Source organism: Mesocricetus auratus, unplaced genomic scaffold (genome assembly GCF_017639785.1).
Source record: "Mesocricetus auratus isolate SY011 unplaced genomic scaffold, BCM_Maur_2.0 Super-Scaffold_100003, whole genome shotgun sequence".
NCBI classification, from domain to species: Eukaryota; Metazoa; Chordata; class Mammalia; order Rodentia; family Cricetidae; genus Mesocricetus; species Mesocricetus auratus.
In genome coordinates, this window is record NW_024429188.1 from 27,373,502 (window position 1) to 27,383,884 (window position 10,383).

Sequence of the window (10,383 nt, forward strand, 5' to 3'; positions counted from 1 at the left end):
GCTCCTTCTATTATGGTATCTCTGACCTTGCTCCGGACTCAAACATCTTGCTCCCCCATGTCCTCCTCTACCCTCTTCTTCTCCCCCTCTCTTTCTCCCAGCTCTCTCTCTCATGTCTCCCCATGCTCTCATTCCCCCCAGGACACCCTGTCCCATTTCCCTTATCTGGGGTACCATGCATATCTCTCTTAGGGTCCTCTCTGTTTCCCAGTCTCTGGCAGTGGGATAATAGGCTGGAACTCACCTGTTTCATGTCTAAAATCCATATATTAGTGAGTACATACCAAGTTTGTCTTTTTGTGACTGGGTTTCCTCACTGAGGATGGTTTCTTCCAGTGCCATCCATTTGTCAGCAAATTTCAGTATTCCATTGTTTTTTTTTTCCGCTAAGTAGTACTCCATTGTGTAAATGTACCACATTTTCTCTATCCACTCTTCAGGTAATGGGCATCTAGGTGCTTCCAGGTTCTGGCTATTGCAAATAATGCTGCTATGAACATAGTGGAACAGATGTCCTTGTTGTATGAATGTGCATCTTTTGGGTATATGACTGAGAGTGGAAATTTTGAAACTGATTCCCATTTTCCTGAGGAATCTCCATACTGGTTTCCAAAGTGGCTGTACGAGTTTGCACTCCCACCAGCAGTGGAGGAGTGTTCCTCTGTCTCCACTTCCTCTCCAGAATAAACTGTTACTGGGGGTTTTGATTTGAGCCTTTCTGACAGGAGTAAGATGTTATCTCAGAGTTGTTTTGATTTCATTTCCCTGATGGCTAAGGATGTTGAACACTTTCTCAAGTGTTTCTCAGCCATTTTAAACTCCTCTATTTACAATTCTCTATTTAGTTCTGTACCCCCAATTTTTAATTGAATCCTTTGGTGTTTTGGAGACTTGGTTCATGAGTTCTTTGTAAATTTTGGAGATCAGCCCTCTGTCAGATGTGTGGTTAGTAAATATCTTTTCCCATTCTGTAGGCTGATGTATTGTCTTGCTGTCTGTGCCCTTTTCCTTACAGAACCTTCTCAGTTTCAGGAGGACCCCTATGTTTATTGTGAAACTCAGAGTCTGTGATACTGGGGTTATGTTTAGGAAGCAGTCTCCTATACCCATTCGTTCAAAGATAGCTCTCACTTTGTGGCTGGATTTATGTTGAGGGCTTTGATCCATTTGGACTTAGTTTGGTGCATGGCGATAGGCACGGATCTATCTGCAGTCTTCTACATGCCAATATCCAGTTATGCCAGCACCATTTGTTGAAGATGCTATTTTTCCCATTGTATAATTTTAGCTTCTTTGTCAAAAATTCAAGTGTTCATAGGTGTGTGGGTTTATATCAGGATTTTCAATTCCATTCCATTGGACTACCTGTCTATTTTAGTGTCAATACCAAGCTGTTTTCGCGAACTTAGCTGTAGAATAGAGCTTGAAGTCATGGATGATGATGTCCCTGGAAGTTCCTATATGGTTAGGATTATGTTGGCTATCCTGGGTCTTTTGTTTTTCCATATAAAGTTGATTATTGTTCTTTCAATATCTGTGATGAATTGTGCTAGTCTTTTGATGGAGATTGCATTGAATCTGTAAATTCCTTTAGGCAAGATTGCCATTTTTACTATGCTGATCATATTTATCCAAGAGCATTAGAGGTCGTTTCATTTTCTGGTATCTTATTTAGTTTCTTACTTTGAATACTCAAAGTTCTTTTATACAGGTCTTTCACTTGTTTGGTTAGCACTATGCCCAGATATTTTATGTAGTTTGTGTCTATTGTAAAGGGTGATGTTTCTCTGATTTCTTTCTTAGCCCATTTATTATCTGTATATAATAGGGCTACTGTCTTTTTTGAGCTAATCTTGTATCCTGCTACTTTGCTGAAGGTATTTATCAGCTGTAGGAGTTCCCATGTAGAGTTTTTCCTGTCACCTATGCAAATTATCATTATCATCTGTAAATAGTGAAAGTTTGACTTCTTCCTTTCCAATTTGTATCCCCTTGATCTCCTTTTGTTGTCTTATTACTCTAGTTAGACCATCAAATCCAATATTGAAGAGATATGGAGAGAGTGGAGAGCCTTGTCTTGTTCCTGATTTTAGAGGAATTGCTGAGTTTCTGTCCATTTAGATTGATGTTAGCTGTTGGTTTACTATATGTTGCTTTTATTATGTTCAGGTATGTTCCTGTTATCCCTGATCTCTCCAGAACCTTTATCATGTAGGTGTGTTGGACTTTGTCAAACGCTTTTTCTGCATCAAGTGAGATGATCATATGATTTTTCTTTGGCAATCTGTTCATATGGTGAATTAAATTGATACATCTTTGAATGTTGAACCGTCCCTGCATCCCTGGGATGAAGCCTATTTTTCTGATGTGTTCTTGTTTCTGATTTGCTAGTATTTTATTCAGTATTTTTGCATCAATGTTGATGAGGCACATTGATATTTAGTTCTCTTTCTTAGTTGTTTGTGTCTTTGTGTGACTTGGGTTCCAAGGTAATTGTAGACTGATAAAAAGAGTTTGGCAAGGAACATCCTTCTTTTATTGTGTGGAACGCTTTGAGGAGTATTGAAATTAGTTGCTCTTTGAATTTCTGCTAGAATTCTGCACTGAAGCCATCTGCATCTGGGCTTTTTTGATTGGGATACTTTTGATGACTGTTTCTATTTCCTTAGGTGATATAGGTCTATTTAAATTGCTTATCTGTTCTTGATTTAATTTTGGCAGGTCTATCCAGGAAGTCGTCCATTTTTTTTTAATTTTCGAATTTTTGTGGAGTACAGGTTTTCAATATATGTCCTGAAGATTCTCTGGATTTCCCCAGTTTCTGTTGCTATGTCCCCCTTTTCATTCCTGATTTTATTAATTTGCATGTTCTCTCTTTGCCTTTTGGTTAGTTTGGATAAAGTTTTGTCTATCTTGCTGATTTTCTCAAAGAATCAACTCTTTGTTACACTGATTCTTTTTATTGTTTTCTTTGTTTCTACTTTATTGGTTTCAGGCCTCAATTTGATTATTTCCTGGCATATACTCCTCCTGGCTGAGTGTGGTTCCTTTTGTTCTAGAGCTTTCAGTTGTGCTGTTAATTCTCTAGTGTGACTATTCTCCAGTTTCTTCATATGAGCACTTTGTGCTATGAACCTGCCTCTTAGCACTTCTTTCAAAGTGTCCCACAAGTTTGAGTATGTTGTGTCTTCATTTTCATTAAATTCTAGGAAATCTTTAATTTCTTTCTTTATTTCTTCCTTGACCCAGGAATGGTTCAATTGCTCATTGTTCAATTTCCATGAGTTTATAGGCTTTCTGCAATTTGTGTTGTTGTTGAATTCTAACTTTAAAGCATTGTGGTGTGATAAAATACAGGGGGTTATTCCAATAATTTGTACCTGTTCAGGTTTGCTATGTTGCCAAGTATGTGGTCAATTTTAAAGAATGTTCCATCTGTTTGGATGGAATGTTCTAGAGATGTCTGTTAAACCCAATTGGGTCAAAACTTCTGTTAGTTCCTTTTTTCTTTGTTAAGATTCAATCCATTGGTTCTGTCTAGTCGTGAGAGTGGGGTGTTGATGTCTCCCAGTATAACTATGTGAGGTCTTATGTTTGATTTGAGTTTTAGAAATGTTTCTTTTACAAGTGTGTGTGCCTTTTTATTTGGGGCATAGATGTTCATAATTGAGACTTCATCCTGTTGGATTTTTCTTGTGATAAATATGAAATGACCTTCTTCATCTCTTTTGATACTTTTTAATTTGAAATCTAATTTGTTCAATACTAGGATAGCTACACCACCTTCTTTCTTGGGACCATTAGATAGGAAAAATCTTATCTCAATCTTCTACTCTGAGGCAATGTCTGTTTTTGAAGTTGAGGTGTGTTTCTTTTATGCAGCAGTACGGATTCTGTCTTTATGTCCATTCTGTTAGACTGTGTCGTTTTATAGGCAAATCTATACCATTAATACTAAGGGAGATTAAGGACCATTGATTGTTAATTCTTGTTTTTTGTTTTTTGGGTTTTTTTTATTTGTTGTTGGTGGTGTTATAGTTGCTGGATTTACCCAGCTGTTTGTTTTGGCTTTTGTTAAGGTAGAATTGTTTATTGCCCTTGTTTATGTGAGCATAGTTCCCTTTCTTAGGTTGAAGTTTTCCTTCCAGTATTTTCTGTACGGCTGAATTAGTGGATATGTATTGTTTACATCTGGTTTTGTTATGGAATATCTTGTTTTCTCCATCCATAGTGATTGAAAGTTTTGCTGGGTATTGTAGTCTGGCCTGGCATCTGTGGTCTGTTAGTTTTGGTAGGATAGCTATCCAGTACCTTTTGGCTTTCAGAGTTTTCATGGAGAAGTCATGTGTGATTTTGATAGGTTTGCCTTCATATGTTACTTGGCCTTTTTCCTTTGCTGCTGTTAATATTCTTTCTTCATTCGGTATGTTTGGGGTTTTTATTATATTGCAGTGAAGGGACTTTTTCTTGTGATCCACTCTATTTGGTGTTCTGTAGGCTTCTTGTACTTTCATTGGTATGTCTTCTTTTATGTTGGGATAGTCTTCTATGATTTTTTGAATATGTTTTCTTCAACTTTGAGCTGTGTTTCTTCACATTCTTCTATCCATATTATGCAGAATTATTCATTTTCCATGTTGACTTGTATCCCTCAACTTCACAGAAAGCTTTTATCTATTGGAAAGCTTTTGATAAGACGTCAAACTATGATGTGCAAATCCTTTTGTAGACTGCATTTAACTCATGCAGTAATTAAAACTCCCAGTGGGTCTTCTTAACCCTTGAATGAGCACTGTATGTTGATAATGTAGCTAGCATGCATAAGATATATGATATATTGTTCACCTCAGGAACTCTTATGGTATTTTAAAAATGTAATTTCCATAAAAATTTAGCTTGATTTGAATGCTTATCTGATAATATTATTACAAACTACTACAAGTAACTTTACTTCTTAGTGAGTCCCACGTGTGTGCTATATACTTGTTCCTATATGAAATCTCAAATATTCACAGTCTAATTTTTAGTTAAATGGAAGAATAAGAAACACTTTTGAAAGGATGATGATAAACTTAACAATTGTTTTCAATTGCTACTACTGAGAGAAGACACATTACTTCTTACTTTTCACAGAACTTGTGTAATTAAAAAAATATAATTTATTTTATTTAATAGGTGTTGCAGTTTGACTGCATGTGTCTGTGTACCACTTGCATACCTGATACCTGTGTCTTTGGAGGCCAGAAGATGGAATTAGATCCCTTGGAACTGGACGTACAAATGATAGTTGACCACCATGTAGGTGATTGTCCCATTTCTATAGCCACTAGGTTCTTATTTATTGTAACAACAAAATAACTAGATAAGAATAAATCTAGGAGCTGTATATCTTGAAGGCTACATGTTATATATTATGTATCCTCTTCAAAACAAAATAAAAATTTAAGTGTTACCTTCAATATGTTGGTAAATAGTTGTAAATTAAGAAAAGTAGGGTGCGGGTGATAGATGCCATGAGACAAGGTTCAAGTAGACGATTTTTTATTAGTAAAAGGGATCATAAAAGGGGGAAACAGCAGGGGAGGCAAGTGTTTGGAGACAGGAGCAGCAAGAGAGAGGAGTGAGGAAACAGTGGGAGGTAGGGGGAGAGACAGAAATGGAGAGAGACAAAGAGAGAAAGAGAAGGATGGGAGGTGGACAGGTCTCTTTGAAAAGGGAACATGGTGAATATGCTTAGGGGGTGCTCTTAGAGACTGCAGCAGAGGGCATATCCAGTCAGAACCCCAAGGAAAGGCCAGTACGCATACCTGAATACTGACAATGTTGAATGGATACCCGATCTATAGCAAACATTAGAGAGAGAAACAGAAAGAGAGAATGTCCATATTTCCATTATCCTCACCATCTCCCAATCTTCCCCATTTGCTTCTCAGGGAGCGTGAGGCCTCCCATGTGAGATCATCAAAGTCTGTCACTTCATTTGAAGCAGGACATAAGTCCGCCCCCATGTATATAGGCTGAAAGTGCATCTCTCCATAGGTAATGTTTCCCAAAGTCCATTCATGTACTAGGGATAAATACTGGTTCCACTGCCCGTGGCCCTGTAGACTGTCCAAGGCCCCATACACTCACCCATGTTCAGGGAAACTGGTTTGCAGTTTTGCTGTTTCCCCAGCTGTCAGTCTGTGGTCAGCTGTTTCTTTGGGTTTTCCTAGCATATTCATGCCCTCTTTGCTCATCATTCCTCCCTCTCCACAACTGGGTTCCAGGAGTTCAGCTCAATGCTTAGCTGTGAATCTCTGATTGTCCTTCCATCAGCTACTAGATGAAGGCTTTATGATGGCATGTAATATAGTCATTAATCTCATTATAGGGGAAGAACATTTAAGATACCATCTCCACTATTGCTTAGATTATAACTATGGGTCATTCTTGTGTAACCCTGGAGATTTCCCTAGTGCCAGGTTTTTTGTTAAGTCCATAAAGACTCCCCCTATTAAGGTATCTATTTCCTGGCTCTGTGCTATTCTTCTCCCAACTTGATCTTCCTGATACCTCATGTTCCCCTCCACTCTCCTTCTCCCCTCTTCTTTCTCCTACTTCCATTCCTCCCTTCCCCCATGCTCCTGAATTCCTCAGGAGATCTTGTCAATTTTCCCTTCTTGGGTGGGGATCCATGTAGGTCTCTGTTAGGGTCCTGCTTGATTCCTTGCTTCTCTGTGTTTATAGACTGTAGGCTGGTTATCATTTCTCCTATGTCTAATATCCACTTATGAGTGAGTACATACCATGATTGTCTTTCTGTGTCTGGGTTACCTCACTCAGGACATTTCCTTCTATTTCAGTTCATTTGCCTGAAATATTCAAGAGGTCTTATTTTTTGCTACTGAGTAGTATGCCATTGTGTAAAAGTATCACATTTTCTCTTTCCATTCTTCAGGTAAGGATCATCTAGGTTGCTTCCAGGTTCTGGATATTATAAAAACTACTGCCATGAGCATAGGTGATCAGCTGTCCTTGTGCTAATAATGTGCATCCTTTAGGTATACGCCCAAGAGAACAATGGTTGCATCTTGAGGTAAACTGATTCCCATGTTCCTGAGAAATGGCCGTACTGACTTCCAAAGTGGGTGTAAAACTTTGCATTCCCACCAGAAATGGAGGAGTATTCCCCTTTCTCTATATGGTCTCCAACAGAAACTGTCATTGGTGTTTTTGATTTTAGCTATACTGACAGGTGTAAGATGGTATCTCAGAGTTGTTATAGTTGCATTTCCCTGATGGCTGAAGATATTGATAAATATCTTTTATATTGGTTAGGGATTATTTAATTCTTAGGGTCTCATCTCCTGTGCCATATATGGTCTGAGTGTGCTTATGGAAAATGTAATATACTTCTTCTAAAATGTGTGGCCTCTTCCTAACATTCATATTGAGTTGCTTGATGGTATTCTTAAGTTTTCTGGGTTCTTATTTATTTTCTATTTCCTAGTTTTGTCAGCCACTGAGACAGGCATATTAAAATTTTACGTTGTAAATATAAAATTTTCTGTTTCTCTTTCGAACACATTAATTTTTCTACATTTTTAAAAATTAGAAACAAGCTTGTTTCACATGTAAATAGCAGCTCCCTCTCCCTCCATTCATATGCACAAAGCTTAAGTCCAAATGGATCAAAGACCTCCAAATAAATCCAGCAACACTGTAGCTCTTAGAAGAGAAAGTGGAAGGTATTCCTGAATGAATTGGTACAGGAGACTGCTTCCTGAACACATCACCAGTAAAATATACACAGAGTTCGACAATTAATAAATAGGAACTCCTGAAACTGAGAAGCTTCTGTGAGGCAAAGGACACAGTCAGCATGAAAAAAGGAAACCCACAGGATGGAAAAAGATTTTCACTAATCCCATATCTGACAGAGGGCTGATCTCCAAAATTTACAAAGAACTCAAGAAGCAAGATTGCAAAACACCAACAGACTCAGTTAAAAAGTGGGGTATAGAACTAAATAGAGAAGTCTCAATGAGGAGTGTAAAATGGCTGAGAGGCACTTAAGAAATATTTCTAGCCACCAGAGAAATGCAAATCAGAACTACTCTGAGATACCATCTCACTCCTGTCAGAATGGCTAAAATCAAAAACACCAATGACAATTTATGCTGGAGAGGATGTGGTGAAAGGGGAACATTCCTAAACTGCTGGTGGGAGTGCCAACTTGTACAGCCACTTTGGAAATCAATATGGAGATTCCACAGAAAAATGGGAATAAACCTACCACAGGACCCAGCAACTCCACTCTTAGGCATATATCCAAAAGATGCCCATTCATGAAAACAAGGATGTCTGTTCCACTATGTTCATAGCAGCATTATTTGTAGTAGCCAGAACGTGGAAGCAAACTAGATGCCCTTCAACTGGAGAGTGGATAAAGAAAATGTTGTACATTTATACAATGGAGTACTATTCACCAAAAAAAAACCAAAATAATGGAATCCTGAGATTTGCAGGCAAATGGATGGCACTAGAAGAAACCATCCTGAGCAAGGTAACCCAGTCACAAACAGAGAAACGTTTCATGTACTCTCTCATATGTGGATTTTAGACATAGATCTGGGGAGTGCCAGCCTACAGTCCCATGGCCAGAGAGTCTGGGAAAGAGAACCTTCATTCAGTGGCTGATGGAAGAAGAGGTAGACTCCCACAGCTAAGCACTGAGCTGAACTCAAGAAATCCAGTGACAGAGAGGGAGGACTATGACCATAGGGAATATGACTGGACTGGTTTAACCCCCAGAAACAGCTGACCTGACAAGTGTTAGCTCTTGAATCCCAGGCTGATGCCTGGGAATCCAGCATGGTACTGATAAAGACCACCTGAATGTGGGTATCAGTGAGGAGGATTTGGTAATTTATTGATCCTTGGGCAGTAGATCAGTGTTTATCCCGTGTATACAAATGGACATTGAACTCCCATCCAACAATGAGAGTTTCACTCACACCCTCACCCTGAACTCTTGGGGGAGGGTCTAGGCCCAACCCTGGATGAAATGACAGACTATGGATACCCTCATGGAGGGCTGACCCTCCTTGGGGAAATGAGGGGATATTGGGGGGGTTGGTGGGAGGGCTCAGGAAGAGGAGAGGGAAACTGAGAAGCAACCTTGTTTCTAATTTAAATTTAATATATATATATACATATATATATGACTACTTGAGAGGGACCTTTATTATTTCAACACGATTAAATGTAAAAAACAAATGACAATAATTTTCATTTATAATCTTCTAAATTTTTTGAAAGGAAAGACTTAAACTTAGAAAATTTCATGGAAGTTTCACAACATCATTCTTCGTAGAGAAAATTTTAGCAAGAGTTATTATTCTCTGAAAACTATGTTTAGAAATTTAACTGTATGTAACCCAGCACTCTTGCTAAACGTTATTCTAATATGTCATCAGTTGTTTATTTTTATTCCACTTTCTGGTATCTTCTTTAAGTTCTTTCTTTAAAGACTGAAAGTTCTTGTACAGGTCTGTCACTTGTTTGGTTAGCTGTATACACAGATATTTTATGTTGTTTGTGGCTATTGCAAAGGGTGATATTTCTATGATTTTTCTCAGCCCATTTATCATCTGTATATAATATAGCTACTGACTTCTTTTAGTTAATCTTGTATCCTGCTACTTTGCTTAAGGTGTTTATCAAACGGAGGAATTCTTGTTTAGAGTTTTTCAGGTCACTTATGTGAAATATCATTATCATCAGCAAGTAGTGAAAGTTTGACTTCTCCTCTCCAATTTGAATCCTCTTGATCTCTTTTGTTGTGTTATTGCTCTAGTAAAACATCAAATACAATTTTGAAGAGATGCAGATAAAGTGGACAGCCCTGTCTTGTTCCTGATTTTAGAAGTATTGTGATGAGTTTTTCTCCATTTAGTTTAATGTTAGCTGTTTGATGTGGCAGGCTTTGATGATCCCCGGAGGAAGGACTCACTATCCTTGGTGAGTAGGTGGGGCATGGGTTCGGGAGGTCAGAGGGTGTCATGTGAGCATGAGAGGGTGAGGGCATGGGGGGATTGAACTCTTTAGAATTTATTAAAGTATAAAAATAAAAATAAGAAAATTAAAAAGTGAATATCTGAGTCTCGAAAATGACTCTGTCCTTACAGTTTTGAGCAAGGTTGAAACCATTGAAGAGTATACAGGGTTTTGCAGTTAGACTGAATATATTTTTAAAGTTTTTATTTATTCCTTATGGCTTTCATATCATGTGTTTTGATCCCACTCATTTCCCCATCCTTTTATATCCAAACTATGCCCGTACAATTTCCCTTCCCCAATAAAATTAAGAAACATTTGAGAGAGAGAGGAAGGAGAGAG